The sequence below is a fragment of the Pseudophryne corroboree genome, chromosome 3 (assembly GCF_028390025.1).
Source record: "Pseudophryne corroboree isolate aPseCor3 chromosome 3, aPseCor3.hap2, whole genome shotgun sequence".
NCBI lineage: Eukaryota > Metazoa > Chordata > Amphibia > Anura > Myobatrachidae > Pseudophryne > Pseudophryne corroboree.
Genome location: NC_086446.1, coordinates 576223982 through 576240820, shown reverse-complemented (window position 1 = coordinate 576240820; position 16839 = coordinate 576223982).

Sequence of the window (16839 nt, the reverse complement as noted above, 5' to 3'; positions counted from 1 at the left end):
ATAGACCATTTGAGATAAATATAAACAGTTTCTCTATTTGATTGGTCCCCAAATATCCAATTCTTTTTTCAAAAAAGTCAAATGTATTATCTACAGTGTAACCAATGATTTTACAGTTGATTTGGTAACAAATCATCATTGGTTACACTGTAGCTGATACACTTGACAATTTTGTAACAAAGAACAAATTCTTTGTTACTTATTTTCAGAGTCTACTTGACTCTTCTCAACAATAAATAGCCAGGAGAGGTGTGTTTATTTAATAGAATCATTTATTTGGCAAACTAGTGCAATTTTTAAATATTATTATATATTATTAATCTTAAGGTGTGTACACATGGTGAGATAAATTTGTGAGATTTTGACTATATATTCAAAATTTTAAGGAAAGTTAGTGCACATTTCAAGGTGTTAGGCAGCTTGCGATACAGATTCGATCACGTTGCGCACTCCCGTGGGGTCGGTATCGCAAGGCTAGATAGACTGTGCAGGCAAGTCAGTCTTGAATATCTAGTGTACTGTCTAGTACAAAGTATAGTCAGAATTGGCACTTAGTCAAAATAGTACATACAGTAGACAAAATCGAAAGTACAGATAGTCAAAATCTATGTTATCTGTGCTATCTGGGCTCTGGGGAAGTTCAAGGGAAATTGCATAGTCAAAATCGGGCATAGTAAGGATCTCACCGTGTGTACACACCATTACAGGACCACTATTGCTATTACCTCAAAAAAAAAAAAAATAGTGTTTACTGAGCCTATATGTATACATATATGTCAGTGGTGGAGCAGGTGATGCAGAGCCTTTCCTGTCATTTATATGTATATGCCAGAGTTGTGACAATATAGAGTATGTGAAAAACACAAATAATACAATATATTAGAAATATCTTCTTGTATTGTTCTAATAATTTGTATAGTCAAAACTGTGGAGTAAAAAGTCTATGACAGGTGACAGTGACGTAACTACTGCCCCCGCGCTAGCATGGGGGTGCCGTGGTCCGCGGGGCGCCGGCTGCTGATGGGAGATGGATGAAGGTGACGGACTTTGCCTTACACCTACAGCAGGCGCCAGCTGCAAGTGGCCGCCCAATCAGAAAGAGGTGAGGGTGGGGATCTCCTGTCTGTGTGAGGACGCCGGGTCCATGGGCAGCGTGTTGCGCGGAGACGGAGACAGAGAGAAGCTGAGGGCGGCTGAGATGCACCCTGCAGCAGTGGCCTGTCTGGGAGTGGAGACACCCTTCAGTGTGTATATGCACGGTCAGAGTGGATGCCGGCCAAGTTAGGGTGAGACTGAAAGAGATCAATGCTCTTCTAAATAGTAAAGGCAGCAGTACCTAGACAGCTTTCTACCTTGCCTCTGTGTCCATGAGGCTCTCGATGGATGGGACGTTATGGCTGGTATTTGCAGTCCTTGCTCATGCTCTAAATTCCTATTATATAAGACCTAGGACAGGAGTGTAACCCAGAGTGCCTATGTAAAGACTAGAATTTGAGCAAGACATCACTGTACATATTCAGAGTATTAACATAATAATAGCAGTAAGGGGCAGTATGTATATTAATTTAAAAAGGTATTTTGTAAATACATGGTACTGTTGGTTCAAACTTATTTTATAGAAATATGGGTGCTCATATTCTCTAGATATCAGTGGCATAACTCCCACCCCCGCAGCCACTGTGGAGGCGCAGGGCTGTGGGGGCACCACCACTGATTCAGAGCAGATTGACATGCGGACTAGCCGTCCACATGTCAATCTGCTAAATGTCCGTTCCAAAATGGCCGTCGCCATGGAGGCGACATGCTAGAGGTCATACTTGACCTCTAGCATCTAGGAAGTGCAGGGACCCATGGGAGCCTGCAGCCCTGCTCCCTTGCTACCCTGGCGCGGCGTCAGCAGCAATGGGGGATTGTGCAGCAGTGCCCGCGGCTAACTGCAACCTTCAGCGGCAGCGGGAAGGGGGATCAGGCAGCATTGCTCACTAAACAGCGGGGAGCGGTTTGGGCAGCATTACTCCTTAGCAACAACTAACAAGCATGACACCCAGTGCATGAAATCCCTGGCAACAAGCATAAACCCCTGGCAACGAGCTTGACACCCAGTGCATGAAACCTCTGGCAATGAGCATGACACCCAGTGCATGAAATCCCTGGCAACAAGCAATACCCCCTGGCAACGAGCTTGGCACCCAGCGCATGAAACCCCTGGCAATGAGCATGACACCCTGAGCCTGAAAACCCCTGGCACCGTGCATGGAACCAAGATCATGAAACCCTTGGCAACGATCAGGTAATTTAAAAGTAATTAGAAGCCATACTGTAGGGATTAATGTGTAATGGGCATTGCGGTGTGTGGCATAATATATAACGTCATTGCAATGTGTGGCATAATGTATCACGGACATTGTGGTATGTGGTATAATGTATACTGGGCATTGTGGTGTGTGTCATAATGTGTCACAGGCATGACGGTGGGTGGTATACTGTATCACGTGCATTGTATGTGGTATAATGTCTCAGGGGCATTGCAGTGTGTGGTATAATGTATAACGGACATTGTGGTGTCTGTTATAATGTGTCACAGGCATGAAGGTGTGTGGTATACTGTATGACGGGCATTGTATGTGGTATAATGTCTCAGGGGCATTGCAGTGTGTGGTATAATGTATAACGGGCATTGCAGTGTGTGTCATAATTTGTCACAGGGATTATGGTGTGTGGTATAATGTCTCAGGGACACTGCAGTGTATGGCATAATTTATAACGGGTACTGCGGTGTGGCATAATGTGTCACAGGCATTACGGTGTGTGGTATAATGTATCACGGACATTGTAGTATGTGGTATAATGTATACCGGGCATTGCGGTGTGTGGCATAATATGCCACAGGCATGACGGTGTGTGGTATAATGTCTCAGGGACACTGCAGTGTGTGACATAATTTATAGCAGGCATTGCGGTGTGACATAATGTGTCACATGCATTACGGCGTGTGGTATAATATCTAAGGGCCATTGCAGTGTGTGGCATAATGTGTAAGGGGCATTACTATAAGGAGGAATAATGACAAATAATGTATGGGGCGTGAATCAGGATTTTTTTTCCCCCTGTGGGGGTATAAATTAGTCTTTACCTGCCGCACCACACCCATTTTAATGAAGCCACACCCCTTTTTTGGTGCGCGCAATTATGGGGGGGGGAGGGAGAGAATTTTTTGCCTTGGGGGAGAAAAATTTCTAGTTACGCCACTGAAAGGTGAGCCTATCTTTTTTGCACATCTCTGATCAAAACTTACCAAGTTTCCAGCAGTACTTACTGATGCATCTTTGTATAATGCCCACATGAACCCTTGGGCTCATATATTGAGTGTAAATCTGGCTCAGGGCCTAGCCAGCCTCCTGAGCCATTTACCCCACTGAACGTCCCTGATACATATATACACATTTTGCTTTTACTTAATAATGATATCTGTTGTCAGTAGCTAGAGTTTATTATTTTAATATATATCTCACAAGGATTATTTTAATTTATTTTACATATAACTATATATCTATTGTGTCTGAGAGTGCCCCATTAAGACCCTATTTCATTTAGTGTGTAACTAGACTACAAAGGGTTAGGCTAATGCTGTGTCATAATAACATAATAGGCCTGAACTCAGGTGGCTCTAAAAAAAAAAAGTAACACATATGTCACACTTGTTTCTCTAAAAGCAGAGTATGTTTATGAGTAAGTTACAATGTTTTCACTGCTTTGCAATCTTGGGACATTTTGAGTAGAATGCACATACAGTATCTAATCAATTTCAGTGTCCATTTCTCTGAATCCACCTCCTATTTACGACCTCTATTAGCATGCCACAAGGTTCACCTTACAGTAGATCTGCTTTTCTCAATCTATACCATATATATATTGACAAACTTATCATCTTTTGGATTTCAGTATCATTTGTATGTGGAGGATACTCAACTCTACCCCTCCCCAGAATTGTCACCATCTGTATTGGTCTGCGTTACTGAATGTTTGCCATCTCATCATGGATATCATTTTTCCACCTCAAACTTAAGCTTTCCAAGACAGCATTAATAATATTTTTACCAGCCAATAGTAGTTACCAACCTGATATCTCTATCACTGTTGATAACTTGACCTTCAACCCTACTTTACAAGCTCACTGCCTAGGTGTTATGCTAGACTGCAAATTGTCCTTTGTTCCCCACATTCAATCTGTTTCCAAATCCATTTAAAACCACCTAAAAAATATTCAGAATATACCCATATCTTATACAAGACACTACAACCACTTTTAAGTATTGCATTTATTATCTCCCGCATTGATTATTGCAATAGTCTAATTACTGATCTTCCGTAAAACAGACTCTCAACAATACAATCCATTTTGAATGCAGCTGCAAGGCTGGTCTTCCTAGCTAAATGTTCATCATCTGTGGATCCACTCTGTCAGTTCCTCCATTGGTTACCTGAATTCTCCGCATTCAATATAAAGTACTTTTACTCACACACAAGGCCATTAACCAAACTGCACCAACGTACATCTGTTAGCTTATCTCAAAATATCTTCCAACCCTACCTCTTCGCTCTTCACAAGATCTAGGTTTCATTACTCTCTCCCATTCACAATTGCAGAACTTTCTTCAGGCTGCATCCACTCTGTGAAATGTCATCCAATGCAAAAATAAAGACTTGATTCTAGTCTCCAAACCTTAAGTGTTCCCTGAAAACTCACCTCTTTATAAACTGTACAGACCACACATATCCCCACATGTTTTCTCTTTCTTCCCTTTCCCATCCTCCTGACCTCTGGCCAACATTGCTGTGTGACAATATCATACAGCCCACCAAGAACTTTTGCAATCTGGTGGACCATTATAAAATACTTTACTTAATCTTTGTTCTGCAGATGAGTGTCTCTGCCACAAACATTACCTGCTCCAATTCAAGGTTATAGGAATTTTCTTGAGTTGCATTCACTCTGTGGAATGCCCTGCCATGCACAGGAAGATTATTCTCTGGTCTCCAAACCTCCAAGCATCCCTGAAAGCTTACCTCTTCAGACAATGGTATCAAATTCCTGAACCTCCATGATAATCTCCATAAACTATTCCTCCCAATTACATCCCCTTTGTCACATGGCGGGTACTCACCACCGCGGATCCCGGGATTCGTTCCCTGCTGGTGTGGCTAGCCGTGGTGCTCGGTGGCCGCATGGGGATGCGGCGCGGTCAGCGGTGGGAGTGACGGCTTCCTGGAGACTGGAGGGAGGACCTAGTGGCCGCAGCCTCCATGTGTGTCTGCAGTACCGGGGGTGGCCATGTTGGAGACCAAGTGCAGCACCAATGAGCGTATGGGAGAGTGTCAGCCAATCCTGGTTTTCTGCTGCCTATAAATAGGCTGGGATTTTTGCATTCTGTGCCAGTGCTTTGTTGTGGTTACTCTATACCCTAGCTCTGTGCTCCTGCAGATTACTCTGTGCGTCTCTAGGTGATTTGGTCCCATCTTGCTCTTCGAGTTGTCAGCCGGCTCTCATTGCACTACGTCCACCAGCTTCCCCGTGCGCGGTCACGGTCGACCACTCTCCTGCCGGTGTCTTCGAGTTCTCCAGGTTTCCCGTGGTGGTTTGCCAGCCTCAATCTGTGTCCTTCGGTCATGTCTCCGCATCATCCAGTGGACGAGCCTCGCAGCTCCTCAGTTACATCCTCGCTTCAGCTAGATAACCCGTATTCACAGTTCTCCTTCCACGTCTTCGCATCAGCCTGCAACCGGTCTTCACAGCTCTTCAGCCACGTCTTCGCATCATACAGCAACTTAACTTCACAGTTCTTCAGCCACGTCTTTGCATCATACAGCAATTTAACTTCACACTTCGTCAGTCAAGTCTTCGGAACATCTTAAGCAAACTCTTCTCAGTTCTTCAGTCTCGACTTTGTATAATTCACTAGACATTCTTACAGTTTTCACTCATGTTATCATCCCATCCAGAAACCTACTCTCCGCAGTTCATCTCATGCCCCATGTCACCCTGCAAACCTCATCATAGTTCCACAGTCACGCCCCTTTCTTCAAACCATCTCTCTCTGCAAGCACCAGCCTCTTCCTTCAGGAGTTCAGAGACTTCATTCTCTACAGTTTATCAGTCCCAAGCCAGTTTAAATTTCTACTGCTTTTCTCTGTGCCGTTAATAAATACATGAAAAGAAATTATCTTCATCCTCCTTGTTTCCTGCACTCCGGAGCATCTGCTCCTTCGGTTGGTCTGAGTCCAACGGATTCACAAAAACAGCCTGCCTTCACAGTAAGCACTGGCCAGATGGATCCGTCCGGTGACCAGGCCTCTGGAGTCGATGCTACGGCCAACATTCTCTCACGCCTGGATAATCAAGAGTCCACCCAGTCACAAATAGTTCAATATATGCAAACCATGTCTGACCATTTGGATGCTCTTCACGCGGCCATTAGGCCCCCACAGTCCCTGTCTCAGGTAGTCTCCTCCTCTGCTGTAGTCCCTCCAGTGATTGTCCCAATTTCTTGACTGCAACTACCTCCACCTAGCAAGTTCGATGGAACCCCGAAACTCTGTAGGAGATTCCTCAACCAGTGTGAGATACAGTTTGAGCTTCAGTCGGCCAGCTTCCCATCGGCCCATACAAAGATCGCTTACATTATTTCTCTTCTCACTGGTCAAGCATTGGAGTGGGCATCTCCGCTCTGGGAGAGAGGGGATCCAATCCTCTCCGATTATGCTGGGTTTGTTTCTTCTTTTAGGAAGATCTTTGAGAAGCCAGGTCGAACCACCTCAGCATCCCTAGAGATCTTTCGTCTTAGGTAGGGCTCACGTCCGGTCAGTCAGTATGTAATTCAGTTCCGTACGTTATCATCAGAATTGAATTGGAATGAGGAGGCCTTAGTCGCAGCCTTTTGGAACGGCCTTTCTGACAAGATTAAGGATGATTTGATGGTCTGAGATGTGCCCATAAAATTGGATTAACTGATTTCCATTAGCAACAAACTGGACTTGCGGTATAGAGAACGTTGTTTGGAGTAAATTTAAGTCTGAACGTTCAAGTCCTCGTTTCCGGCTACGACCTAGGCAAGATCTTTCTTTATCTCAAACTGCTCCGGCAACTGAAGAGCCGATGCAAATTGGTCGCTCGCGACTTTCTGAATAGGTGCGCTCTTGTCGCAGCTGGGGAAACCTTTGTATGTATTGAGACTCCTCAGAACACTTCGTGAAATCTTGTAACCTACGGCCGGAAAACTCCCGCTCCTAGCTTACTCCAGAGAGGTTAAGCTAGGAGTTACTTTAGAATCACGTACTGGAAAGGAGCCAACTTTGCCCAACAGTTTGGAAGTTCCATCTTCTGTCATCTTTATCTCAGCCCTGTTATATTCTGGAGCAGCTGGGAACTTCATTTCTTCCACCATCGTTCAGCAATTTAAGATTCGGATCGTGCCTTTGGAACAAGCAGTTTCTATTACGGCGGTGGATGGAAGTCGAATCCCAGAAGGCATTCAAACCTTTCAAACTACTTATCTTAGAATGAATGTGGACGTATTACATTCTGAATATGTATCCTTTCTCATGATTCCCAAAGCCTCTCACGATGTGATTCTTGGTTTACCTTGGTTGCAAATACATAACGCGAAGTTCTGTTGGTGAACCAGGGAGATTCAATCCTGGGGAGAATCCTGTATCAATGGTTGTTTGGCTCCAGTTAGACCATTTCGTTCAGCTTATGTCTCCGAGTTAGCAACAGTTTACCAGTCCTACACAAACGTTTTCAGTAAGCAAGGGGCAGATTCCTTGCCACCTCACCGCTAATGGGACTGCCCAATTGATTTGGTGCCGGGTAGGACTCTTCCCAGAGGCTGAATTTATCCGTTGTCCATTCCTGAGACTCAGGCTATGTCAGACTACATACAAGAGAATTTAGCCAAAGGCTTTATTAGACCTTCGTCTTTTCCAGCAGGGGCCAGGTTTTTTTTGTCAAGAAAAAGGGTGGTGGCCTATGGCCATGCATCAATTACCGTGGACTCAACAAAATCATGATCAAAAATCGGTATCCACTTCCTCTCATCCCTGAGTTATTCAACCAAGTGAAGGGGTCCACAGTTTTTACTAAACTTGATCTTCGAGGCGCTTATAACTTGATTAGAATCTGTGAAGGGGATGAATGGAAGATGGCCTTTAATACTCGGGATGGGCACGACGAGTATCTTGTAATGCCATTTGGCCTCTGCAATGCTCCAGCGGTTTTCCAAAGTTATGTGAATGAACTCTTTCGGGATAATCTTTATAAATGCTTAGTGGTATACTTAGATGATATCTTAATATTTTCCAAAGATCTAGAGTCCCATCGTCTTCAAGTCAAGGAAGTGTAAACTCGTCTAAGGAAGAATCGTTTATTCTGCAAATTGGAGAAATGTACCTTCGAGGTAGCATCCATTCCATTTTTGGGTTTTATCATTTCCGGATCTGAGCTACGGAAGGACCCTGCCAAAGTCCAAGCTATTCGAGACTGGTCTGCTCCCTCGACTCTCAAAGGGATTCAGTGCTTCCTTGGCGTCGCCAATTTCTACAGGAAATGTATTAAGAGTTACTCTACCTTGGTCGCTCCCATCACGGCCTTGACGCGTAAAGGAGCGGATCCTTCAAATTGGACTCCTCAAGCTACTGAAGCCTTCCTTGATTTGAAACAAGCCTTTATGTCTGCTCCCATTCTTCGTCAATATTACGCACACCAGTGCTAACAGGAGTATACCGGTGTATGAACAGAGAGGGAAGCGAAGCAAACGAACTCACAGACAGTATAACATAACATACACAGGAGGTGATGGAATAACTAATAAACACAAAGTGAACGGAGAAGCCCAATGGCTCAGGAATTGGGTGTCTCCCTAGTGTCAGGAATGCTCAGATGGAATAGAGCGGACAATGAAGCGATGTGTAGTGATTTAACATGTGGAGCACCTGAAATGATGTTGCTAAGAGCAACAGAAAAAACCCCAAAGGGTTACCAACGGGTGTGGGAATAAACTCCTTGGTCAGAGATAGAAATATAGACACAAGGAGAGTATCCACAATCCTAACCCCCACTTGCAGGGCACAGGTTCAGCTTACTGCCACTAAACTGACACCTGGACGCCCTGCACAGTGAGGGAGGATTAAGCAAGCAGGTCTGAGAGTACAGCCGCAAACCTGCTGGGTTCACAGAATAGCGAAAGAACCCCAGCAGGTCAAACAACTGACTCCAGTCTTACTGCTAGGTCCGGATTGGCAGAATGAAGTACCGAATCCCAAGGCCTATTCGCAGTAAGCAACAAGTAAATACAAAGTCACACAGTACTAGCTAACTCTCTGGAACTGACTAACAAACAAAGATTCAGCAGCATTTGCCTAGCCTGAGAGGATGGTTTATATAGCAGGTGCTGTCCACGCCCCACTCAGACCTCACAGACTGTGAGCACAAAACCAGCGCCGGATTCCCTGCCGTGCACAGAGCCTGTGACCACTACACAGTAAAAACCCGGACCGGAGTATCAGCTGCGCTCAGGTTACTTCGCTAACACTTGCCTCCCGGTTGCCATGGTGACGTGGCAGCACAGAGCAGGAGATCCTAACAGTACCCCCCTCTGACGGGGGGTCAAAGAACCCCTACCACCGGGTTTATCGGGGAACTGCGAGAAGAAAGAGCGTATCAGTCTGGGGGCATGAAGATCACAACTGCGCACCCACGACCGCTCCTCCGGGCCATACCCCTTCCAGTGCACCAAAACTGACAGCCGACCCCGAACCATCTTGGAGTCAAGAACCCTTTCAACCACAAACTCCCTCTGACCCCGTATCAGAAGAGGAGAAGGTCTTCCACCGGAAGAAGGATTACTAACCGCCAGTTTTAAAAGGCAACAATGAAATGTTTTATTGATACCCAATGAACGGGGCAGATCTAACGGAAATGCCACCGGATTGATAACCCTGGTGATCTTATAAGGGCCGATGAACCGTGGGCCAAACTTATGAGATGGCTGTCTCAACTTCAAATTCTTGGTGGACAACCAGACGAAGTCTCCTAATTTGAAGCTGCAGGGTCTTCTCCGCTTATCAAAAACCCTTTTGGTCACTAATGACACAGACACAAGGGCTTTCTTCACTTTCCTCCAAATACCCCTAAGGACCGAAACAACAGAGGAACCACCAGACGTGGAATCCAGGGGGTCAAAAGAATTGGCCTTAGGATGATGCCCATACACACAAAGGAAGGGAGAGATCCCTGTAGCAGAGTGAGCCGCGTTGTTATAGGCAAACTCCGCCATGGACAGATGAGCAACCCAGTCAGTATGACACTTGGAGACATAACACCTGAGGAATTGCTCCAAGGACTGGTTCACCCTCTCAGTCTGCCCATTAGACTGTGGATGGTAGCCTGACGACAAGCTCACAGAAATCTGGAGATCAGAACAAAATTCCCTCCAGAATTTGGCCACAAACTGGGATCCACGGTCAGAGACCACATCAAGTGGCAACCCGTGGAGGCGCACAACATGCTGCATAAATAACTCAGACAGGCGTCTGGCCGATGGCAACCCAACCAGTGGGACGAAATGCGCCATCTTCGAAAACCTGTCAACGACAACCCAAATGGCTGTCATCCCCGAGGATTTGGGCAAGTCCACCACAAAATCCATGGAAATGTGGGTCCATGGCTTAGACGGAATAGAGAGTGGATGTAATGGGCCGACAGGAACCCCTCTAGGAGTTTTATTTCGGGCACAAACGTCACATGCCCGAACCCACTGATCCACATCCCTAGCCACCGAGGGCCACCACACCGCCCTAGACAGCAACTCCCGAGTTCTGGCAATACTCGGATGCCCTGCCGACCTCTTGGCATGGAATTCCAGGAACACTCGCTGTCTTAACCTAGGAGGCACAAACAAGAGACCTACCGGAAGGTCTGGAGGAGCCTGCTCCTGTGCTCTAAGGACTAATGATAAGAGGTCCTGGGTAATGCCCACTTTAATACATGATGGGGACACAATGGGCAATGGCTCCTCGGTGGTCTCTTGAACTGGAGCAAAACTCTGCGAGAGCGCATCAGCCTTGATGTTTTTTTGACCCAGGGCGATATGTTATCAAAAAATTAAAGCGAGCAAAAAACAAAGCCCATCGTGCCTGCCTGGCATTGAGCCGCTTCGCTGACTCTACATATGCCAGATTCTTATGGTCGGTGAGAATTGAGACCACAAACTTAGCCCCCTCAAGCCAGTGTCTCCACTCCCCGAGTGCATCCTTTATAGCCAACAATTCCCGGTTACCCACATCATAATTCATCTCGGCAGACGAAAATTTACGGGAAAAGTAAGCACAGGGATGAAGGCGATTATCAGACACCCCCATCTGAGAGAGCACTGCCCCAATACCTATCTCAGAGGCATCCACTTCTACCACAAAAGGACGCTCTGGATCTGGGTGTCGCAGCACCTTGGCCGAGACAAATGCCCTTTTGAGACGGGCAAAGGCCGCTTTGGCCTCACAAGACCAGTGAGCAACATCAGCCCCTTTCTTAGTGAGTGCCACCAAGGGGGCCACTATAGACGAAAATCCAGCGATAAACCATCTATAAAAATTTGCAAAGCCCAGAAAACGCTGAAGCGCCTTCAAACTAGTGGGCTGCACCCAATCCAGGACTGCCTGTACCTTAGAACCCTCCATTTGGAAACCTTCTGAGGAGATAATATACCCTAGAAATGCGATTTGCTGGACTTCAAACTCGCACTTCTCCAGCTTCGCCCCAAGCTGGTGGTCTCTGAGTTTCTGGAGGACTAAGCGTACATGCTTCCGATGTTGCTCCAGGGAATGAGAGAAGATTAGGATGTCATCTAGATAAACAACTAAGAATCTATCCAAATATTCCCTGAGCACATCGTTCATGAATTCCTGGAAGACTGCCGGGGCATTAGAGAGCCCAAAAGGCATCACCAAATATTCATAATGCCCTGAGTGGGTATTAAAGGCAGTCTTCCATTCATCCCCCTCTCTTATTCGGATTAGATTGTAAGCACCGCGTAGGTCAATCTTAGAAAAAATGGTGGCAGTACGAAGCTGGTCAAAAAACCCGAAATGAGAGGCAGTGGGTACGAGTTTTTAATCGTGATACGGTTCAATTCCCTGAAGTCGATGCAGGGTCGCAACGAACCGTCCTTTTTACCCACGAAAAAGAACCCCGACCCAACTGGGGACTGTGAGGGTCTGATAAATCCCTTAGCCAAGTTCTCCTGAATGTACTCTGCCATAGCCTGAGTCTCAGGACGTGACAGGGAGTACAACCTGCTATTGGGAAGCTTAGCATCCGGCAACAAATCAATGGCACAGTCATAGGGGCGATGGGGAGGTAGTACCTCCGCAACTTTTTTGGAGAACACATCCGCAAAATCTGCATAACATCCTGGCAATCCTGGCAAACTTAGCTGCGAGAGCCTGACTGGAAGGCTCAAGCAACTCCTGAAACAATCACTACCCCAACTAAGAATCTCCCCAGAGACCCAGTCAAATTGAGGGTTATGGGCCCTTAACCAGGGTAACCCCAAAACCAATGGGGCAAAAGAACAGACAGTCACATAAAAAGACAATTTTTCAGAGTGTGTGGCTCCAATAAACAAAGGAATTTGGCTGGTGCAGGAGGTAATTTTACCCTGGGACAATGGTTCCCCGTTTAACCCACAGATCTCAATCTCTGATGCCAAAGGTACTGAGGGAACAGAGTGTTCCAGGGCGAATTGACGGTCCATGAAAACCCCATCGGCCCCACTGTCAACAAAGGCCTCAGTCTTGACAGTTTGACCGAGGATCTCCAAAGTCACCGGAATGAGAAAAGTCTTTATAGGAAATTCTGACTTCTGGCCTGACAGGATATTTCCCATCACCCTCAGGCCCTGAAGTTTTCCGGTTTTTCTGGGCATGATACTACAACATGACCTTTATTCCCACAGTACAAACACAAACCCTGCTGTCTCCTCCGCATCTTCTCACGCGAGGAGAGGCGGGTAGCCCCAATCTGCATAGGCTCCTCGGAATATTCCTCAGAGTCTGAGGTTCCCTTGGGAAAAAAGGAAACTGCGGTCTCCCTTTCAAGCCTACGCTCTCTCAGCCGTCTATCCACCCGGATGGATAACTGCATGAGCTGATCTAAGCTATCAGGCGAGGGATATTGTACCAGTTGGTCCTTTATCTGGTCAGAAAGGCCCCTTCGGTACTGGTTTCTCAGGGCTGGGTCATTCCACTGGGTATCATGAGCCAACCTCCGAAACTCCGTACTATAAACCTCAGCTGGCCGTCGCCCTTGCTTAAGAACCGTAATCTGAGCCTCGGCTGAAGCCATCTTGTCAGGGTCATCATACAAAATGCCCAGTGCCGTAAAAAAAGCATCAACACTTTTAAGCGACGGACAGTCAGGCTGTAACCCATATGCCCAGACCTGTGGGTCTCCTTGTAGCAAGGAAATCACCATGCCCACCCGCTGAATCTCCGACCCAGAAGACTGGGGCCTAAGCCTGAAATATAGCTTACAGCTCTCCTTGAAACAAAAGAACTGCGAGCGATCTCCATAAAAACGATCCGGGAGATTTACTTTCGGCTCCTTAACCCCTGAACTTGCCGCTGCTGCTGCGGGAGCTCCGCTAGCGGCCTGCGGGGTGTTCATTTTAATGGACATCTCATTAAATTGTCGAGTCAGGACCTGCACCTGATCGACCACCTGTTGCAAAGTATTTTGAGGGGTATGCTCCATATTCCCACAAAATTTCAACAGGAGTAGGGCTGCTGAATATGTTACGCACACCAGTGCTAACAGGAGTATACCGGTGTATGAACAGAGAGGGAAGCGAAGCAAACGAACTCACAGACAGTATAACATAACATACACAGGAGGTGATGGAATAACTAATAAACACAAAGTGAACGGAGAAGCCCAAAGGCTCAGGAATTGGGTGTCTCCCTAGTGTCAGGAATGCTCAGATGGAATAGAGCGGACAATGAAGCGATGTGTAGTGATTTAACATGTGGAGCACCTGAAATGATGTTGCTAAGAGCAACAGAAAAAACCCCAAAGGGTTACCAACGGGTGTGGGAATAAACTCCTTGGTCAGAGATAGAAATATAGACACAAGGAGAGTATCCACAATCCTAACCCCCACTTGCAGGGCACAGGTTCAGCTTACTGCCACTAAACTGACACCTGGACGCCCTGCACAGTGAGGGAGGATTAAGCAAGCAGGTCTGAGAGTACAGCCGCAAACCTGCTGAGTTCACAGAATAGCGAAAGAACCCCAGCAGGTCAAACAACTGACTCCAGTCTTACTGCTAGGTCCGGATTGGCAGAATGAAGTACCGAATCCCAAGGCCTATTCGCAGTAAGCAACAAGTAAATACAAAGTCACACAGTACTAGCTAACTCTCTGGAACTGACTAACAAACAAAGATTCAGCAGCATTTGCCTAGCCTGAGAGGATGGTTTATATAGCAGGTGCTGTCCACGCCCCACTCAGACCTCACAGACTGTGAGCACAAAACCAGCGCCGGATTACCTGCCGTGCACAGAGCCTGTGACCACTACACAGTAAAAACCCGGACCGGAGTATCAGCTGCGCTCAGGTTACTTCGCTAACACTTGCCTCCCGGTTGCCATGGCGATGTGGCAGCACAGAGCAGGAGATCCTAACAGTCAACCAGATCTTAATCGTCCATTTCTCGTGGAGGTGGATGCTTCCACAGAGGCCGTCGGGGCTGTTTTGTCACAAGTGTACGAGGATAAGAAAGTTCATCCATGCGGTTATTTTTCTCGAAGATTCCTGCCCGCTGAACAAAACTACACCATCGGGGAGCAGGAATTGCTTGCCATTTAGTTAGCATTTGAAGAATGGAGATATCTTTTAAAGGGAGCTCAACATCCTATCATAGTATACACCGATCATAAAAATCTTCTATTTCTTCAAACGGCACAATGTCTCAATCCACAGCAAGCAAGATGAGCTCTCTTTTTCACCCGGTTTAATTTCAAGGTTACTTATCGCCCATGATCCTTGAATCGGAAGGTTGATGCCCTCTCCCGGTCCTTCAATTCTTCTGAAGCCAATGATCTAACTAGTAAACAAGCTATTGTGAGTCCAACATCTTTCCTAATGACTCAAATTTCTTCAGCTCCTGCACCTCCGCCTGGGAAAACGTTTGTCGCCTCAAACCTCCGGAAACGGCTATTAACTTGGGCTCATGCTTCATCTTTTATGGGTCACCCTGGGGTCCACAAGACTCTTGAATTTATTCAACGGTCCTACTGATGGCCACGTCTTAGAACTGACATCCACAAATTTATTGCCGCTTGTCCTAAATGCGCCCAACACAAAAATCCAAAGGGACCACCACCTGGGTTACTACATCCGTTATCCATAGCCAAAAGACCTTGGACCCATATCTCGATGGATTTCATAACCAATTTACCTCTGTCGAAAGGACGAAATACCATCTGGGTGGTGGTAGATCGATTTTCAGAAATGGCGCATTTCATCCCTCTTTCAGGTCTGCCCTCGGTTACAGTGCTTGCGAAATTGTTCATCTCTGAGATCTTCAAGCTACACGGTCTTCCTCTTGAAATTGTTTCAGATCGAGGCATGCAGTTTGTGGCCAAATTTTGGAAAGCACTCTGTTCTTCCTTAAGCATCAAATTGTATCACTCTTCAGCATATCACCCCCAGTTGGATAGACAAACTGAACGAGTAAATCAAGATCTCGAGACCTTCCTTTGTTTATATATCTCCTCTTCACAAGATGATTGGTTAGACTTTCTTCCGCTGGCGGAATTTGCTCATAATAATCTCTTTTATTCATCTTCTGAATCTACTCCGTTCTATATAAATTTTGGTTTCCATCTGCGAGAACTGGAATTTCAGCCTCTTCCAGCTCAGGATGTGCCAGCAGCTGACTTAGTTCTCAAGCAACTTTCTAAGATATGGACTCAAGTAGGCAAGTCTTTAATTAAAACTTCCATACGTTATAAATCCTTCGCAGATAAGCTGCCGTCGTCCTTTAAGATACCTAACGCTTTCCACATATCACTTCTAAAGCCTCTAATTCTTAACAAATTTCATGCAGCTTTGCCCAAGCCTCCTAAAATTCGCATTTTGCAAGATGAAGAATTTGAGGTTAAAGAAATTCTGGATGCTCGTCATCGTTATGGACGTCTGCAGTATCTTCTTGACTGGACCCGAGGAAAGGTCTTGGGTTTTCACTGAGGATGTCCATGCTCCAAAGTTGATACAAGATTTTCACTCCAAAAATCCTAACAAAGTCCAAAGGTGTTCAGAGACCACCCTCAAAAGGGGGGGTACTGTCACATGGCGGATACTCACCGCCGCAGGTCCCGGGATTCGTCCCCTGCCGGCGCGGCTAGCGGTGGTGCTCAGTGGCCACATGGGGGCACGGTGCAGTCAGTGGCGGGAGTGATGGCTTCCTGGAGACTGGAGGGAGGACCTAGTGGCCGCAGCCTCCTATTGTGTCTGCAGTACAGGGGGCAGCCATGTTGGAGACCAAGTGCTGCACCAATGAGCGTATGAGTGAGTGTTAGCCAATCCTGGTTTTCTGCTGCCTATAAATAGGCTGGGATTTTTGCATTCTGTGCCAGTGCTTTGTTGTGGTTACTCTATACCCTAGCTCTGTGCTGCCGCAGATTACTCTGTGCGTCTCTAGGTAATTTGGTGCCATCTTGCTCTTCGAGTTGTCAGCCGGCTCTCGTTGCACTACGTCCACCAGCTTCCCCGTGCGCGGTCATGG